This window comes from Eumetopias jubatus, unplaced genomic scaffold, assembly GCF_037043125.1.
Source record: "Eumetopias jubatus isolate StellerSeaLion01/CBP00866 unplaced genomic scaffold, mEumJub1_p1.0 scaffold_15, whole genome shotgun sequence".
NCBI classification, from domain to species: Eukaryota; Metazoa; Chordata; class Mammalia; order Carnivora; family Otariidae; genus Eumetopias; species Eumetopias jubatus.
Genome location: NW_028274821.1, coordinates 55,275,683 through 55,293,081, shown reverse-complemented (window position 1 = coordinate 55,293,081; position 17,399 = coordinate 55,275,683). Strand labels below are relative to the sequence as shown.

Genomic DNA, 17,399 nt, shown 5'->3' with positions numbered 1-17,399 from the left:
GAGATCAGTCAGCTTCTTTGGCTAAAACCTGTTGGCTTTTCTCTGCTCTTCCCCACTCCACTGATACGGGAGAGGGGTTGGGTGGGAATAGCTCCAAGTTAAAATATCACATACCCCACTATCTTACCAAGATTAAGTATTTTCTCTGGGATAACTGATTTTTAGTTCATTATGTAGCATTGGTTGGTTTCCAGAGTTCTGAAAATGTCAGTTTTAGAAATTTTGTCTATAGTTTTGTTTGTTTTGAGGGAGAACAAATTTATAAATATACTTGTCTTGGCAATTCTGGAAGACACTTGCAGCCCTGCTCTTTTAATGACACAGACTACATCAGCCAAGTCCTGCCTCCTTTCATTAAGTATCTCTGTATCCTAATAGGATCCAGATGACCCAAGTCATGCTTTCATTTTGGTAGCCATGAAGCTCCTCTGCCTCAGCCAAAGTCAGGGTGATCATCATGCTGTCTCTGAGTAGATCAACAAATTTTCTGAAAGTGATTTACTTAGTCACTTCAATCTCATCTCTTTTACACAGTATTGATCAAGGTGGATAAGTGTATTCTGTGGTAACATCTTAAAACTTAATGTAATAATTTATTTTTCACACTATTAGTTCATTTAGGTTGATGTGGAGGTGTTCTGTTTTCTCAGACACTCAGGGGCCAGGTGTGATAGAATCTCCTCCATGATAAAGCTGTACCATCTAGAACTTGCAGGATCCTCAAGTGCTAGGAAAAGAAGCACATAAGGTACTTAACACTGCTTCTGCCTGCATCAGCCTAGAAGTGCTTCTTGCCAATTTCTCTCACAGCACATTGGTTAGAATTAATCACATGGCTTTGCTTAGCTCCAAGGAGCTTGAGTTTTATTTGTTGTTGTTGTTTTGTGTCGTCTTTTTTTTTTTTTCCTTCCTTGTGACTAAAAAAAAAAAAAAAATATGAGAACCTACAATCTACTACACTACCCTTAAACTGGCTGCTGGTTAAGTGTTACAAAATCAAGTTTAAGCTATTTTCTCTTAGAGTCCTCTGTGGATGGTCTAGCACTTTACTTCTGAATTGGGGCATACTTGTTATCTATTATTTTATTGTTAATCTACTTGTGCTTAAGGTGGAACTAAAGAAAGAAAATCTCATTTTACTTTCCTGCTACATACAGAAGAATATTTTATAGTTATATTTTCTTAGATGTGTTTAAAAAAAATGTCTCCACAGCTGCCAACAAGAATTGGCTCTCTCTCCAGTCCTAGTCCAAGAATGAGAGCAACACCCCTTCTTTTCATCTTTTTCTTCCAAATTGGCTCAGAGAATGAGAAGTTGCACTGATGCAATCTGACAGTCTGTCTGGCAGCTTCACCTAAACAAGAAATTGTTTTCAAACATTATTAGTAATAACTTTTGCATTGCTTTTCTAAAATTAATGTCTAGCCTTAGATCAGCCACTCTGTCCAACATAGAGAATTTAATTCAGAAAGACTGTCCTGGCTAAACAAGTTTGCTTGCTCACACTACACATGGGGCCTATCTATCATCCGTCATTCAACGATTAAACAGAGAGGTCTTGTATATCTACTATATGCTAAGGACTGAATTACAACCTTGGAATATAATGAAATGTACACACTTATTATTCTCATGCAATGTTTAGTATATTAAAAATAATATTAGAAAATAATTATACTATATCACCTTACTCATTCAGTAATACAATAAATATGTATTTAATATATTGGCTATTTATTAGATGCTAGCTACTGAAATTCCAAAAGCAAGTGGGGCATTATCTCTGTCCTTAAGTTTTAAAAATTATGAAAATATCATTGATTTATGCATTTCCACTTATAATAAGAAATAAACTTATATCAGGATTTCAATATGCCACCCAAAATTCCTAATATAACTCTATATAGATTCTCTTAAGGTCCAGAAATTCTACTTCAATTTCCCCTATATAATGTAGAAGGAACAGTACTTCATAATGGAAGAATAAGGAGTTTGAATACCCTCTCCCTAAAAAAAAAAAAACATTTAACTAGAGGAAATTATAAAGATACCATTTAAAGTTTCTAAAAATTTTCCTCAGTGCATATAGAAAATGGAGAAGTGTTTGAGAAAGTCTACTAAATCTTGTTAAGGACAGAGAGTCTGTGGCATTTGAGCCCTCACCCGCTCTCTTCCTCACCTTTTAGGTTGGTCTTATGGAAACTAGTTGGGATGGGTATGGCCAAGAATATCAAGTTGGACTTAACAAATAAGATAAACACTTAACAAATAAGATAAACACAGAGTTCCATACTCAGATACATCATAGTCAAAATGTTGAAACACAAACATGAAGATAAAATCTTGAAAGTATCAAGAGAAAACCAAATTTTCACTTACAAGGAACCCCGATAAGATCAACAGCTTATTTATCATCAGGAAAAAATGTGACCATAAGGCAATGAGATCCTGCATTTAAAGTATTGAAAGTTAAAAAAAAACTTTCAAGAATTTTATTCCCAAATTTTTAATATCAATAATAACACATTCTAAAATACTATTCTAGTGCCAAATGAAAGCTACATTTTTCCAACTAAATGCTTTCCATACTGTAGCAGATAAAAGAGGACAGTGTAGTACAGTAGAAAGAACATAGTATTTGCACTTAAGAAAACTATGTTTGAACGTAATTCCTTTCATTTCTTAGCTGTCTTGTAGTGGGGAAAAGTTATAGTCTCCATATCTCTAAAATAGGAATGAAAATACCTACGTCACAGGGTCATGATGAGAATTAACTATGGTGACACATGCATGGGTAGTGTCTAGTACAGGGTGGATGCCCAGTAAATGTTTGCTCTAGTAGCATTCTTAATATATGGGACACTGCACTAAGAACTTTATATATAAAGTTCATCTTAACTATTTTACCCAAAAGATTGGATAGATAGATTTATACTTTGAAGTGAATAAATGGTAACATAAATATGTAACAGGATTCATCCAATATCTTATATTTAGAAGATCTTTATTATAAGGCTCCATATACTTCTATGTTCTGAATTCTAAGAATTTGGCTGCTCTTTTCACTGCTGTTTTCCCGGTGCCTAAAACTGTGATTGGAAGGTGGTTGATACCCATAAGTATTTCTTGAGTGAATGAATGCAAATCTTAATCTCATTTCAGATATAATACCAGTCCTGCTGAAATAGGGGGAATTACTAAAAAATTCAGTATTCGGTAAAACATAAGCCTTTGTATTATTTAAATTAAAAGAAAATCATTTAAGTTTTCCTGTATTCTTTTAAAATTTTGGCATAATATTCCAAAGAGTTAGTCTTTCTGTAGTCAAGAGGAAAACAAAATCTAGCTATTCTAGATTTTTACCAGGCTTTACATGAACAATAGTTTGAATTTTGACCATCATAAATTTAATGCATAAACTCCCCCAAAAATCTCACAAAATTCAACATGTCAGCAACATGTGATATCCATCAATTGGGAATGTGTGATGTTAGATATAGTATGTAAGCAACATATTAAATTAAAGTTGGACATTTTCCAATGAGTCACATCAGTGTCATTTATCAGTACCTGTCCTTGGTCAGGAAGCTCAAGAGATCACACATTAGTAAAAAAAAATTTTTTTCCAGAGAAACTAAATCGAATTTTGTCTGATTAACAAAGTGTCAACACTCGGGGGATTTCCACAAATGCCCTATTGCCAATGCTTGATTACAGTAGAATGATACGATGTTTTAAAGTATTCTAAATATTTCTTTATTATCTTAAGTAAGCCTTAAAATGTATAAGTAAAGCAAATTCACTTCTAAGTATTTCTTTATTATCTTAAGTAAACCTTAAAATGTGTAAATAAAGCAAATTCATTATGTAATTGACACTTAAAAATGAAGTCACTGGAATCCTACTGTATCATGATTCAGCAACAGAGTATAAATCAGTATACGCTGATAATGATTTAGACCTAAGTTTTCACAGTATCTTCAAGCTGCTCATAAAATATCCACTCCCTTTTATTACTGGGCACTAAGTTCTCTGACTCTCTTACAGTTAGATGAGACCATATGACTGTGTTCTTGCTAATGAAGTAGAATTACAATGTGACATTGCCAGACCAGGACTTTATGAACTAAGTGTGCCCACTGCATTTTCTTCTTCCACTGATGGCATTCAGGAAACACGAAGGCTTGGGGAATAGGAGAGTCACTAATGTCCCTTTAGCGTTTTGTAGCAGCAAGCTGACCCCCAATCAGATCTGTTATTAATGGATAAATGATTGAGCATAAAAGTTCTAGTATGTTTCGCCCATTACATATTTTGTGTCTGACTTTCAGTACAAACAAGGCATGCATTCATAAGCATGACATTAATTAATGCAAACCACTTTAACAATTGAAGTTAAAAGAATTTTATTTATCTATGGGTTCCTAGAGTTGTTCATTATGTAGTAGTCAAGGGCATACTTTGTGTTAGGCTTAGCATCAACACCAGGGATAAAATAATAAATAATGCTTGGTACTAGCTAATGAAGATTTTATTATTTCATTCCCTGAATGGACAGATTTCTTCTAGTGACAACTCTACATTATGGAACAGTGAGCATGAATTTTGGTAGACTCTTTATTGTCTCTGTTACAGATATTTTTCCGGAATCTATAGTAAATCTGTGGAGTACATTGGAAAGATGTCCATTGATATTTTCAAAGTGTTTACATCTTCAGTCTAATAAAGTAACCACTCTTTCAGGAGCCTTTTTGGTTTAGCTCTTGTTTTAAAATATCCAGTGTTGATATTGTGAGAATTATGAATTATACTAACTCCAGTGGAGTCTAACAACTATATTTTGATGCTTCATTGTGATTGTGTGTGTGTGTGTGTGTGTGTGTGTGTGTGTTTGAAAGTGATGTAACAAAAGAAAAATATCCATGATTGGTTTTGGAATGCTGATACATGATAAGCTTTTATGTTTTTAATTAACAACAGGATATTTATTATACTGTTTTTGTTGGCAAAGTTAAATAATACAAATTGTTTTTATTTTGGCCCTTAATTAACCAGTCTGGGAAATGGGAGGAAATATATTGAGTGGCAGGTGGAAGACAATCCAGACTTATACTTTGTGCTATATGAACAAATAACATTCTATGTAAGCATTTTATTTGAAAACAGAAGGTAATATAGTGGACTAAAAAATACCAAGTAGAATGAAATGTTTAACAACAGTCATTTCTATACATTTCTAGTTTGAGTATAAATGATGAAAAACTATTTTTCAATTTCTTATTTGTTTTAACATACACTTACTTACTCTAATCCTACATTTCTACTCCTAAGTATATATCTAAGAAGAATGCTGAAGTCTATAAAACATTTTATACAAAAATGTTTATATAACAGTTTTAGTCTTCACACCCAAACCAAGAAAATTCCAAATGCATTTCAATGGGAGAATAAACAAATAGTGATGTATTAATATAATGTAATACTACATAGCAATAACAATGAACAGACTCCTAACACAGGTAATAGAGCAGATTTGTTTCAAAAACATTTTGAGTAGAATAAGCTAAAAACGAATGCAAATTGTGTGAATTCATTAACATGTAGCTTGAGAACTGTGGAAATTAGTTTATATTAACCTAATATGACTGGAAATACCTTTAAAGAGATCATTAACTGGGAAAAGGCATAAGGAAACTGCCCATAGGTATGAAAATCCCTCTCATCTTGATTTAGTTCGTGGTCACCTAAGTGTATTGATATGAACAAAGTAAACATTTTAAAAAAATTAAATAATTAAAATACTTTTGAAAACATGGGATCACGTCTTCAGTTAAAATACCTGGGTCTCAGATTATTCATTTTCTCACCAATTTATTCTCTCAATATACATTAAAGATTTATTAAGTATTTACTTTGTAACAACTGCTTGGCTCAGTGGTGGGAATTTAAAGTGAATCAGGTATTGATTCTGTCTTCAAGAATCTCCCAGTGTATGAAGAAAATGAATACAAGAATTCATAATTAGTAATTGAATCCTTTCCATGTTAACAGTATTTGATTGCACGTGGTGTATCGCATGCAAGATGTGTGATTAAAGTAAGGAAGCATATGTAACAGATTCCATCTTCAGTGTTAGAAATAGCACCCTCCCCACAAATCACAAATATGGGAAAGCTGTGTGGCTAACCAATCTTGTCTGTATTAGCTTTTTTCCCTTCATTACTACCAGTAGTCTGAAAATTGACACCATTTCTAACACCAGCCACCTGGAAAATATGGATTTGCTATGGAATGGCAATTAATGAAATTGCTTTTGTAGACCCTCAATCTCAAATTCTTCATTGGAAATAATCAAATGACATACAGGAAAAAAAAATTCCTAACCCAAATTAGAATCTGAAAAATTAATAGAAATTTACAAAGAAAGTATCTAAAAATAAATGATGTAACTTTAATACTTTGAGATTTTCCATTCTGGCTGTGAAGGAAGAGGTTTCTTTCTTGCCATTGTATTTCTTCTTTCTAGTCTGGAACATAAGGCCCATCTTGAAATTCTCTTTTTCCCAACCCTCTGCTGAAAGCACCCAGATGGTCTCTTACACTTTTTGGTGGACTCCTCCCATAGCTTTTGCCTTCATTGTAGTTATTTTCAGTTCTAGCACTAGCTCTCTCCTCTCTGCATTTTGAGTTGCAATGAGGGATGGCTGGATGCAAGGAGGGATGTTTCATGGGTCCTTTCCAGCCAACCCATGGTTAATGTGTGATATATTATATTCCTTTTTCAAAGAGTAGTTATAGTGTTGTAGTGTTCTGAAATAAAATGAGAACACATCGTTTATGCAAACGGTAAGCTCTGTCTCCTTAATTGCAACGTCAATAACTTCAGTGAAAAATAAATAATTGAGCTAAGATCTCTGGCAGAATAAGAGTTAGGCTTATTTTGAAATTCTTTCTTCAAAGACCAAAGCATTAAACTGCATGGTTATAAACTCACAGTTCAAATAAAAAACCAAGTCATGCAAGGCAAATACTATTCCTGTAAAAGAAGTCACATAAGTAGAGAAAAGCTGAATCAAGTGGAAAGCTTGGCAAATATGTAAATATGTTAACAAAAGCTATTTTCTTACCAAAGCCAGACTGATGCTCCCTGTAGTTAAAAAAACAAACTATAGTACCATCTAGAAATCTCAAGCTTTATAAAAATGTATGGCTACAGAAAGAATGATCTAGGCAAATGCACATCGTGTAATACATGCTGAATTTTACCGAGTAATAAAAATTTAAAAATGTAAAACCACAAAATAGTGGATTTCAAAGAGATTTTAGAAACAGCGCTGAGTAGGTTCTGTTTGTATTACCATTACAGGTGAATCACAAATACCAGATTCTGCACAAACCTCCAATCATTCACCCACTAGAAACTATTCAGAGGCATACACATCACTACTGGCCAAGAAACAATCAACTTAAAGGATCCATGAGTGACTATTGCATGAGCTATATTGCACATAGCTCCCAAGTAAGAATTATTATTTAATCTGTCAAATTGTTCTTTCAGAAGAAGGTGTGTTTAGCACATTACCCTGGGAGTTGGGCTGGGGAACTTGTTCTCAACAGTGAGTAGCTCAGTTGTGTCTTTAGTACCTCACTGTAGGCCAAGAGTGGGAATTTTGTTTTACCTTTTTCTTTTTTTTTTAATTTAATTTTATTATGTTATGTTAGTCACCATACATTACATCATTAGTTTTTGATGTAGTGTTCAATGATTTACTGTTTGCATATAACACCCAGTGCTCCATTCAATACGTGCCCTCCTTAATACCCATCACTGGGCTAATGCATCCCCCCACCCCCCTCCCCTCCAAAACCCCCAGTTAGTTTCTCAGAGTCCATAGTCTCCCATGGTTCGTCTCCCCCTCCGATTTCCCCCCTTCATTTTTCCCTTCCTACTATCTTCTTCTTCTTCTTCTTTTTAAACATATATTATTTGTTTCAGAGGTACAGGTCTGTGATTCATCAGTCTTACACAATTCACAGCGCTCACCATAGCACATACCCTCCCCAACACCTATCACCCAGCCACCCCATCCCTCCCACCCCCCACCACTCCAGCAACCCTCAGTTTGTTTCCTGAGATTAAGAATTCCTCATATCAGTGAGATCATATGATACTTATCTTTCTCTGATTGACTTATTTCACTTAGCATAATACCCTCTAGTTCTATCCATGTCCTTGCAAATGGCAATATTTCATTTTTTGATGGCTGTATAATATTCCATTGTATATATACGACATCTTCTTTATCCATTCATCTGTTGATGGACATCTTGGCTCTTTCCATAGTTTGGCTATTGTGGACATTGCTGCTATAAACATCAGGGTGCACGTACTCCTTTGGATCCCTACATTTGAATCTTTGGGGTAAATACCCGGTAGTACAATGGCTGGGTCGTATGGTAGCTCTATTTTCAACTTTTTGAGGAACCTCCATCCTGTTTTCCAGAGTGGCTGCACCAGCTTGCATTCCCACCAACAGTGTAGGAGGGTTCCCCTTTCTCCGCATCCTCGCCAACATCTGTCATTTCCTGACTTGTTAATTTTAGCCATTCTGACTGGTGTGAGGTGATATCTCATTGAGGTTTTGATTTGGATTTCCCTAATGCCAAATGATGTTGAACACTTTTTCATGTGTCTGTTGGCCATTTGGATGTCTTCTTTGGAGAAATGTCTGTTCATGTCTTCTGCCCATTTCTTGATTGGATCATTTGTTCTTTGGGTGTTGCATTTGATAAGTTCTTCATAGATTTTGGATACTAGCCCTTTATCTGATATGTCATTTGCAAATATCTTCTCCCATTCTGTTGGTTGTCTTTTGGTTTTCTTGACTGTTTCCTTTGCTGTTCAAAAGCTTTTTATCTTGATGAAGTCTCAGTAGTTCATTTTTGCCCTTGCTTCCTTTGCCTTTGGAGATGTTTCTAGAAAGAAGTTACTGTGGCCGAAGTTGAAGAGGTTGCTGCCTGTGTTCTCCTCTAGGATTTTGATGGATTCCTGTCTCACATTTAGGTCTTTTATCTCTTTCTTAATGAGAAAACGACTCTTGGAATTTTCATCCACCATCCACATATGCAGGCTGCTCTGAATATTGACTATGGGTGGGAAGGAGGGGTCATTTTAATAGGTGTAGATGCAAGCATAGGAGGATTTGCTTGAGGTATGGGGGGGCGTTGTCCCATTGTTACCTATTTCTCTAGAAGTGAAGAAAGTAATTACAATAATATTGCAATGTATTTTGTTGTTGTGAAAGAAAAAGCAGGTAATATTTCACTGGCGTGGAATTGATTCTAGACATTTGGGTGCTTTCTTTCAAATTAAATACTTCCTTATACTGGAGAAATTTTCTGTCATTTGGCAGCATTGGATAAAATGATAAGGTGTGTGATGAAAATAAGATCTTTAGAAATCCCATAGTTTTATCCAACCTGGTCTGCTCAAAGTGCTTCCTTTTATTCTAGTGATCTCAGAGAAAGAATGGGAGTGCCTATTTGACCTTTTTCAAATAAACATACAACATATTATAACTCTTAAAAATATAAAAAGCAAAGTTTGTGTCCTTGCCAATAACCTTCTCATTCTAGTACAAATTAACATTGAAGCAAAAGCTTTCACTGAGTTATCACAGCTATTCCATTTATTCTCTTGTCTCTGGAACTTTTCTTTTTTTCTCTTCCTCAGTTCTCTTCCAAAGGATTTTTACTTCTGAAGAAAAGACAAATTTATATTGCAGAACTGAAACACTGCTGTATTGCAGGCTGTCATTTTGTCATGGTAGACCAAGGTTCTTATAATATGTTCGTAAAACAGAACAACAAATACTTTCCTTACACGCACTTAGTAGAAATTATAAACTCTTCTATTTACTTTTACTGTAACGACTGCCTATACTTCTTCGGTATTCCTTATATGTGTGTTTATGCTTTTATTATTTTAATCCTTTTCTCTACAGTTTTAGATGTTTTCACTTTGAAAGCAGGAGTTTCCTGATAAGGTACAAATTCATCCATATTTGTTTTCTGTTGTACTTGATAAATCATAAACTATGTAAAGTTTTAAAATTAAGCATGAATAATCACTCTGAGTTATAAAGATGTATGCTGATCTTCTAAATCTATCCTTGTTTTTAAATATGCAATTATTTCGATTAGGTTATTTTCATGGAAGTTTGCCAGATGTTGCACTGGCATCCATATACTGCATTTTGATAAGTAGGACAATACATTTGGTGATAGTTCCAAATTGATGGTGCATAAACTATCATATGTTAAGTACGACAGTACCAGACTTATAGACTTGATTACTATTCTTTTTTATAAGAAATTTCCCCATTAGGGGAAAAGTCATTATATAACATTTAATTTCTGATGAGACACCAATGAACACTCAAATCTATACCTTAAGTCATTGATCTCATTAAAGCACCCATACCTTCTTCTATTTAAGTGTCAATTTTAGCATGAATTGATGTGTATACTTTTTTTTTCTGGGTGAGCAGAGAGTTTATTATTTCTAAATGTATAAATTCCAGCATTATATACTATAGTTCACTCTTAGCAAAAATAATTTTTTATTGACCCTATGAATCCACTTTCTATCCATAAGTAAATTTCCCCTTGCATTCCCTTAATTCTTTATCCATCATGTAGTCAGTAGTCCATCGTTATAAGCACTCTTTTCCAAAAATCTTTAGCTCCCTTCCCTCTGTTTTCCCATTTTCCTAATTTAGCAACATAGTCATCTATTTTCTCCGTGTCTTCAAACATGCAGCTGAGTATTGATGTTGAAAATTCCACAGCTCCAGAAATTGATGTTTAGGGTCGGAGCCACAAATGTTATGGAAATCAAATAGACGAGCAAAACTGCCTCAGTAATATGACTCTCATAATTTCAAAGAAGATTGTTTTACATCTTTTTTCACATCTAAATTTCATATCAGCCTTTACTTTGAGCCAATTTTAGCTTTACAGCTTTACTTACAATACAAAGTCACCAGGTTTAGATTCCCTATCTTTCAGTCAGCAGTTCCAAGCTTTGCAACTGCAATTCCCTGGTAACTTGACTAAAACACCAGTCCCTTTATTACTTGAGAACCTCCTAACTCTCACCATGTTTGCCTTTCCATCTTTTGCATTTGGAGACCACCAGTTTGAATTCAGAGACAAATCAAACACAATTATTAAACAGCTGCTAGTGTCAGAATCATACTATGAGCTCTGCAACAGAAGACACAATAGAATACTTGTATAATTAATTAATTAATTAATGAGTCCCAAGATTAATGAAGGCAGGCATAGTAAGCATTTGCAAGCCTGTTGCAGAGATGTGATTTGTTGTTTTAGCATGAATTATTAATTAGATAATCTACTTAACAGATTACTTATTAGCCTTTATTCAGTGTTAACAGAAATAAGGGAGACTTTAATCAGTGATACAGTTGATGGAAATTTTTGACATATTTTTGGCTTGTTGGGGAGTTACATAAACAATAAAACCATCCATAAAACCAAGAACTATCTTTTTTAAAAAATCATTTAAGTATTTATTTTATGCCAGTCACTATGCTAAGTGTTTTAGAAGTATGATATCATTAAATCTCCACTTTGAGGTAGCTGCTCTTATTAACCATAATGTCACCATAACACCAACATTTTATAGATGAAAAAGTTGATGCTTAGAGGTAATATGCAACTCATCCAGGATCATTCAGCTAGTAAGAACACATCCAAGACCTTTGAATCCAGTGTGCAAATTACTAACAATCATCTCTTCCTTCCCTAATATTAGAATTTGAAAATGCTACTTCAGTCACCTGGAGAAAGAAGTTTATACTCTTATGTAACTTATAACAGACCTACATTCAGATTAGATAGTAATGACTACCATCTAATAATTTCTCTTTTTTTATGTCAGCAATTGCTATATTCTTTCTTAATATATCTGGTGAATGTTAATGTCAAAAACACTATTTTATTCTAGATAATCTACTGTCTTAAGACAGAGTCCTAAACATAAATATCCACATGTAGTGTTATCACACTGGATAGGTTTCATTTTAATCTGTTTAATTTATCTGTTAAATACCTAGGGATCTATGTCTCAGTCAATACTCTGATCTTTTCAAATTAAATTATCCTCCTTTAGGGAGATAGCCTGATAAAAATGATTTAAGTAGCTCTAACAATTTAAGTTCATTTCCCTTTTCTAGTTTGAATCCTATTAAAATAAGTGCCTTTTTTTTATTCTGAAATTGAATTACTAATATCTGCAGACATTGCTCTGAATGACTAAGGACTAAAATTAGAAACATAACCCCTAGATATTTAGGTAGTTTTTTAAACCTAATGTTTTTTGAAAGATGCTAGTGATTCTTTATCCTTTCTTTCTTTATTATTTCTTTACATTGGCTTTACAGTTTGTAAAGCCGTTTTTCTGAAAATAATATAGAAAATATTGCAAATTAATTGTTATGTTAAGTGACTAAATTTTGTTTGATATTTGAAGTTGTCTTGAGATGAATTCTCTTCAGAAGTGGAAAATCTCTTATAATAAAAATTATCACTAAAGGTGTGTGGTAAGTTAAGATATCCTGATTGATAGTTGAGACTAGTCGGCTGGATTTTGACTTTCCCTGAATAATAGATTTGTTAGCCAACAGTTCTTGTCACATGTATTTAATAAATAGAGTAGGTTCATATTTTTAAGAGCACTACTTGTTGGAGTGACCTTCAGATTCTACTATATAATTAAAAAAGACAGTTTAACTGATTAAAGTCAAATGGCAAAATGGCAACATAGATTTTTCTCTTTAACCATAATTTTTAAATATTTAATTTTTTAACATTAAAAATATTAGAGGAGTACTCTTGAAACCTTGTTTGTAATGAGATAGGATATAGTTAAAGGAAAATAACTCTTGCCCGGGTATAGCTTGCTGAAAGCTTTGCTCCCATGTGTCTTATTTCTGCTGTTTAATATTGGTAGTCAAGGACAGAATTATCTGTCAATTTGAAACAAAACCAGAAAGACATGCAGAAAGTGTATATGTGCACAAATAAAACCTAGGGAATGAATTGTATGTTAAAGACTAAAATTAAATATGTTAAAGATTTAATTGGCTTTGTTCAATTGTTCTCATATTTTTTCTTTATATAAATATAAATAAATGGATAATTTGTTTTAACTAGAACTTGTAAATCTATGTTCATTTGCTAATTCATTCCCCAAGAAAGGAATTCTCCAATGGACAATTGAACTCTGAACATATTGACTCAATTGTTCCAAATTCTTTCTTATTCCAAAAAATAACTGTAAATGAACATCAGTGCAACTATGATATTTGTTCTTATTTAAATCATGAAAGATATGTGTTAGAACAAACACAAATCCCTACCAAACTATACTGGGATAAATTAAGTTAATCATACTAACAGCTTGTTTCTTAAAATACAGCAATATTTTTGAATTTTTGAATTAAGGATATGAATGACTATAAACTCACACATCTAATATAAACACAATGTTTATAAATAATATTTGGAATTATATGCTTTCTATTGAATTGACTACAGTCTCTCACTTAAATTTTTAGTTGGTTGAGAAATTTTGTTTAAAATAAACTATTTCTGCCCAGACCAGCAGAGGCAGCAGCCGGAGCAGCCGCAGCCTGCGCCCTCTCCCGCCCGCCCGCCCTCCGCCGCCCTCCGCCGCCCTCCGCCGCCCTCCGCCGCCCTCCGCCGCCCTCCGCCGCCCTCCGCCGCCCTCCGCCGCCCTCCACCCGCCCCGGGGTCTCTTTCCCCCTTCCTCCTCCTCCTCCTCCACCCCCCCCTTCCTCCTCCGCCCGCCCGCGGGGCCCCCCTCGCCTTCCCGCCCGCCCCTATTGTTCCGCCCCCGGCCTCCCGCCCTTCCCCTTCCCGCCCGCTCCCCTTTTCCCCTCAGTCGCCTCGCGCCTGCAGTTTTTGGCTTTCACCCCCACCAGTGACCAAAGACTTGACCACTCAAAGTCCAGCTCCCCAGAATACTGCTCGACATGGACACCGGTGTGATTGAAGGTGGATTAAATGTCACTCTCACCATCCGGCTACTTATGCATGGAAAGGAAGTTGGCAGTATCATCGGAAAGAAAGGAGAATCAGTTAAGAAGATGCGTGAGGAGAGTGGTGCGCGTATCAACATCTCAGAAGGGAATTGTCCTGAGAGAATTATCACTTTGGCTGGACCCACTAACGCCATCTTCAAAGCCTTTGCTATGATCATTGACAAACTGGAAGAGGACATCAGCAGCTCTATGACCAATAGTACAGCTGCCAGTAGACCCCCAGTTACCCTGAGGCTGGTGGTCCCTGCTAGTCAGTGTGGCTCTCTCATTGGGAAAGGTGGTTGCAAGATCAAAGAAATACGAGAGAGTACAGGGGCTCAGGTCCAGGTGGCAGGGGATATGCTCCCCAACTCAACTGAGCGGGCCATCACTATTGCTGGCATTCCGCAATCCATCATTGAGTGTGTGAAACAGATCTGCGTGGTCATGTTGGAGACTCTCTCCCAGTCCCCCCCGAAGGGCGTGACCATCCCGTACCGGCCCAAGCCGTCCAGTTCTCCAGTCATCTTTGCAGGTGGTCAGGCCTATACCATTCAAGGACAGTATGCCATTCCACAGCCAGATTTGACCAAGCTGCACCAGTTGGCAATGCAACAGTCTCATTTTCCCATGACGCATGGCAACACCGGATTCAGTGCAGGTTTGGATGCATCTGCTCAGACTACTTCTCATGAACTCACCATTCCAAATGATTTGATTGGCTGCATAATCGGGCGTCAAGGCGCCAAAATCAATGAGATCCGTCAGATGTCTGGGGCGCAGATCAAAATTGCGAACCCAGTGGAAGGATCTACTGATAGGCAGGTTACCATCACTGGATCTGCTGCCAGCATTAGCCTGGCTCAATATCTAATCAATGTCAGGCTTTCCTCGGAGACGGGTGGCATGGGGAGCAGCTAGAACAATGCAGATTCATCCATAATCCCTTTCTGCTGTTCACCACCACCCATGATCCATCTGTGTAGTTTCTGAACAGTCAGCGATTCCAGGTTTTAAATAGTTTGTAAATTTTCAGTTTCTACACACTTTATCATCCACTCGTGATTTTTTAATTAAAGCGTTTTAATTCCTTTCTCTGTTCAGCTGTTAATGCTGAGATCCATATTTAGTTTTATAAGCTTCTCCCCCCCTTTTTTTTGGCTCATGAATTTTTTTTCTGTTTGTCATGGAAATGTAAGAGTGGAATATCAATACATTTCAGTTTAGTTCTGTAATGTCAGGAATTTTTCAAAAAAATTAAAAGATGGACTGGAAAAAAAATTAAAAAAAATAAAATAAACTATTTCTGGAGTAAGAAATTTCATTTTCAAGATGACTATATTTACCTTCCTTTATATGTTCCATGAGGTCTCTAAGCAAGACGTGGGTTTTAACTTTTTTGGACCAAAACTCTATATGCTCAAATTTATACCTTTTTTTTTTTCCTCTTCTGTATAATGTAGCAAATGGGCAACACAAAGAGTGGTAATTCTGTCACCATTCTAAAAGAGATATGTTGATTTATAAATTCATTTGATAGTTGATTCGGTTAATCTAAATCCTTAGTGATTCTTGAATGAGTTTGTTAACTGGCTTTTGTAAGGAATGCAAAATAAATAATCAAGGTAAACCCAACCCAATCTAGAAATCAGTGTTATAGTGTTCATCAAATATTTTACCCAAAATTTATTGTACACATCCCTCTGACCTATTCCCTATTTGTATCACGTAGTCCTGTTGACATTACTTTCTTACCATCTGTTGAATCCTTCCCTCCCCACTGTTATTGCCTTAGTTTATATTGCTGTCACAAATGTCCCTGTTTACTGTATTTTGTCCTGACTTCTTTCTCAAATTTACAATCTTCTCTCTTATGTTCCATTTTGATTCCATTTTCCATTTCATTATCAGAATAATACATTTTGGGGGCGCCTGGGTGGCTCAGTTGTTAAGTGTCTGCCTTCAGCTCAGGTCATGATCCCAGGGTCCTGGGATTGAGCCCCGCATCGGGCTCCCTGCTCCGCGGGAAGCCTGCCTCTCCCTCTCACGCTCCCTCTGCTTGTGTTCCCTCTCTCACTGTGTCTCTGTCAAATAAATAAATAAAATCTTTAAAAAAATGAATAATGCATTTTGTTTTTTAGGTTATTAAGAAATATAAAGCATTTGATAAAACTTTATTCCATCAAAATTATATGGATGTTTTTATATCTTTAGTATCTTATTTTTCATGTATTTGTGTTTCTATAAAATACGTTTTGTGTGTGTGGATTTTTGTATAGGAAAATTCAGAGATTAAACTTTTTTTTTAAAGATTTTATTTATTTATTTGACAGAGAGAGACACAGCAAGAGAGGGAACACAAGCAGGTGGAGTGGGAGAGGGAGAAGCAGGCTTCCTGCCGAGCCGGGAGCCCGATGTGGGGCTCGATCCCAGGACCCTGGGATCATCACTTAACGACTTAGCCACCCAGGCGCCCCTAGAGATTAAACTTTTTAAGATAGGTTAATTGCCCAACTTGTGAACTTTTATAGTGTATTTAGTGATTTTCCATCTTTTAACTAGAAAAACACATCAAAACATAACAATGCAATTTGTCCTCATGTTTCCAATAATTACACATGTACACTGCTTCTTATATTATACTAGGTTAAAAGAGTGTTTCTTTTTTATTATTTTTTTAAATTTATTTTAATTTATTTTTATTTTTAAATGTTTATTTGCTTGTCAGAGAGAGAGAGAGCACAAGCAGGGGGAAGCGGCAAGCAGAGGGGGGGAGCGGCAGGCAGAGGGAGAAGCAGGCTCCCCGCTGAGCAAGGAACCTGATGTGGGACTCAATTCCAGGACTCTGGGATCATGACCTGAGCTGAAGGCAGATGCTTAACTGGGCCACTGAGGCGTCCCAAAAGAGTGGTTTCTTTAAAGTATGCTCTGTGAAACCCATAGGTAGGAAGATGCTGTTTCTTTGGGTTCATGCCCTTGTTATATCTATGGCAGTCTTACTCCTCTGTGATTCACCTACTACATTTCTGCAGACAGTTTAATTTGACAAAAGTTTACCTACTATTTTTCATAAATATGTAATTATTATGTATGTCAAGTATTTTCATATATTTTTCAAAAATCTTCTTGATTTATTTTCCTTCTTACAATAATGTTATTTTATAATTATCTTTGTTATGCCTCATAAGGTCTCTTAAGTGACCTGAACTCTGTTTTAGAATAGGAGAGTACTAAATATTTATATTATATATTAAGTAATATTACATTTT

At 35.5% G+C, this 17,399-nt stretch overlaps 1 pseudogene; it reads left to right on the top strand.

Annotated features, from left to right (window-relative positions):
* The first annotated feature begins 13,947 nt into the window (after window positions 1-13,947).
* Window positions 13,948-15,223, top strand: LOC114218248 (poly(rC)-binding protein 2 pseudogene; annotated as a pseudogene).
* The last annotated feature ends 2,176 nt before the right edge of the window (window positions 15,224-17,399 follow it).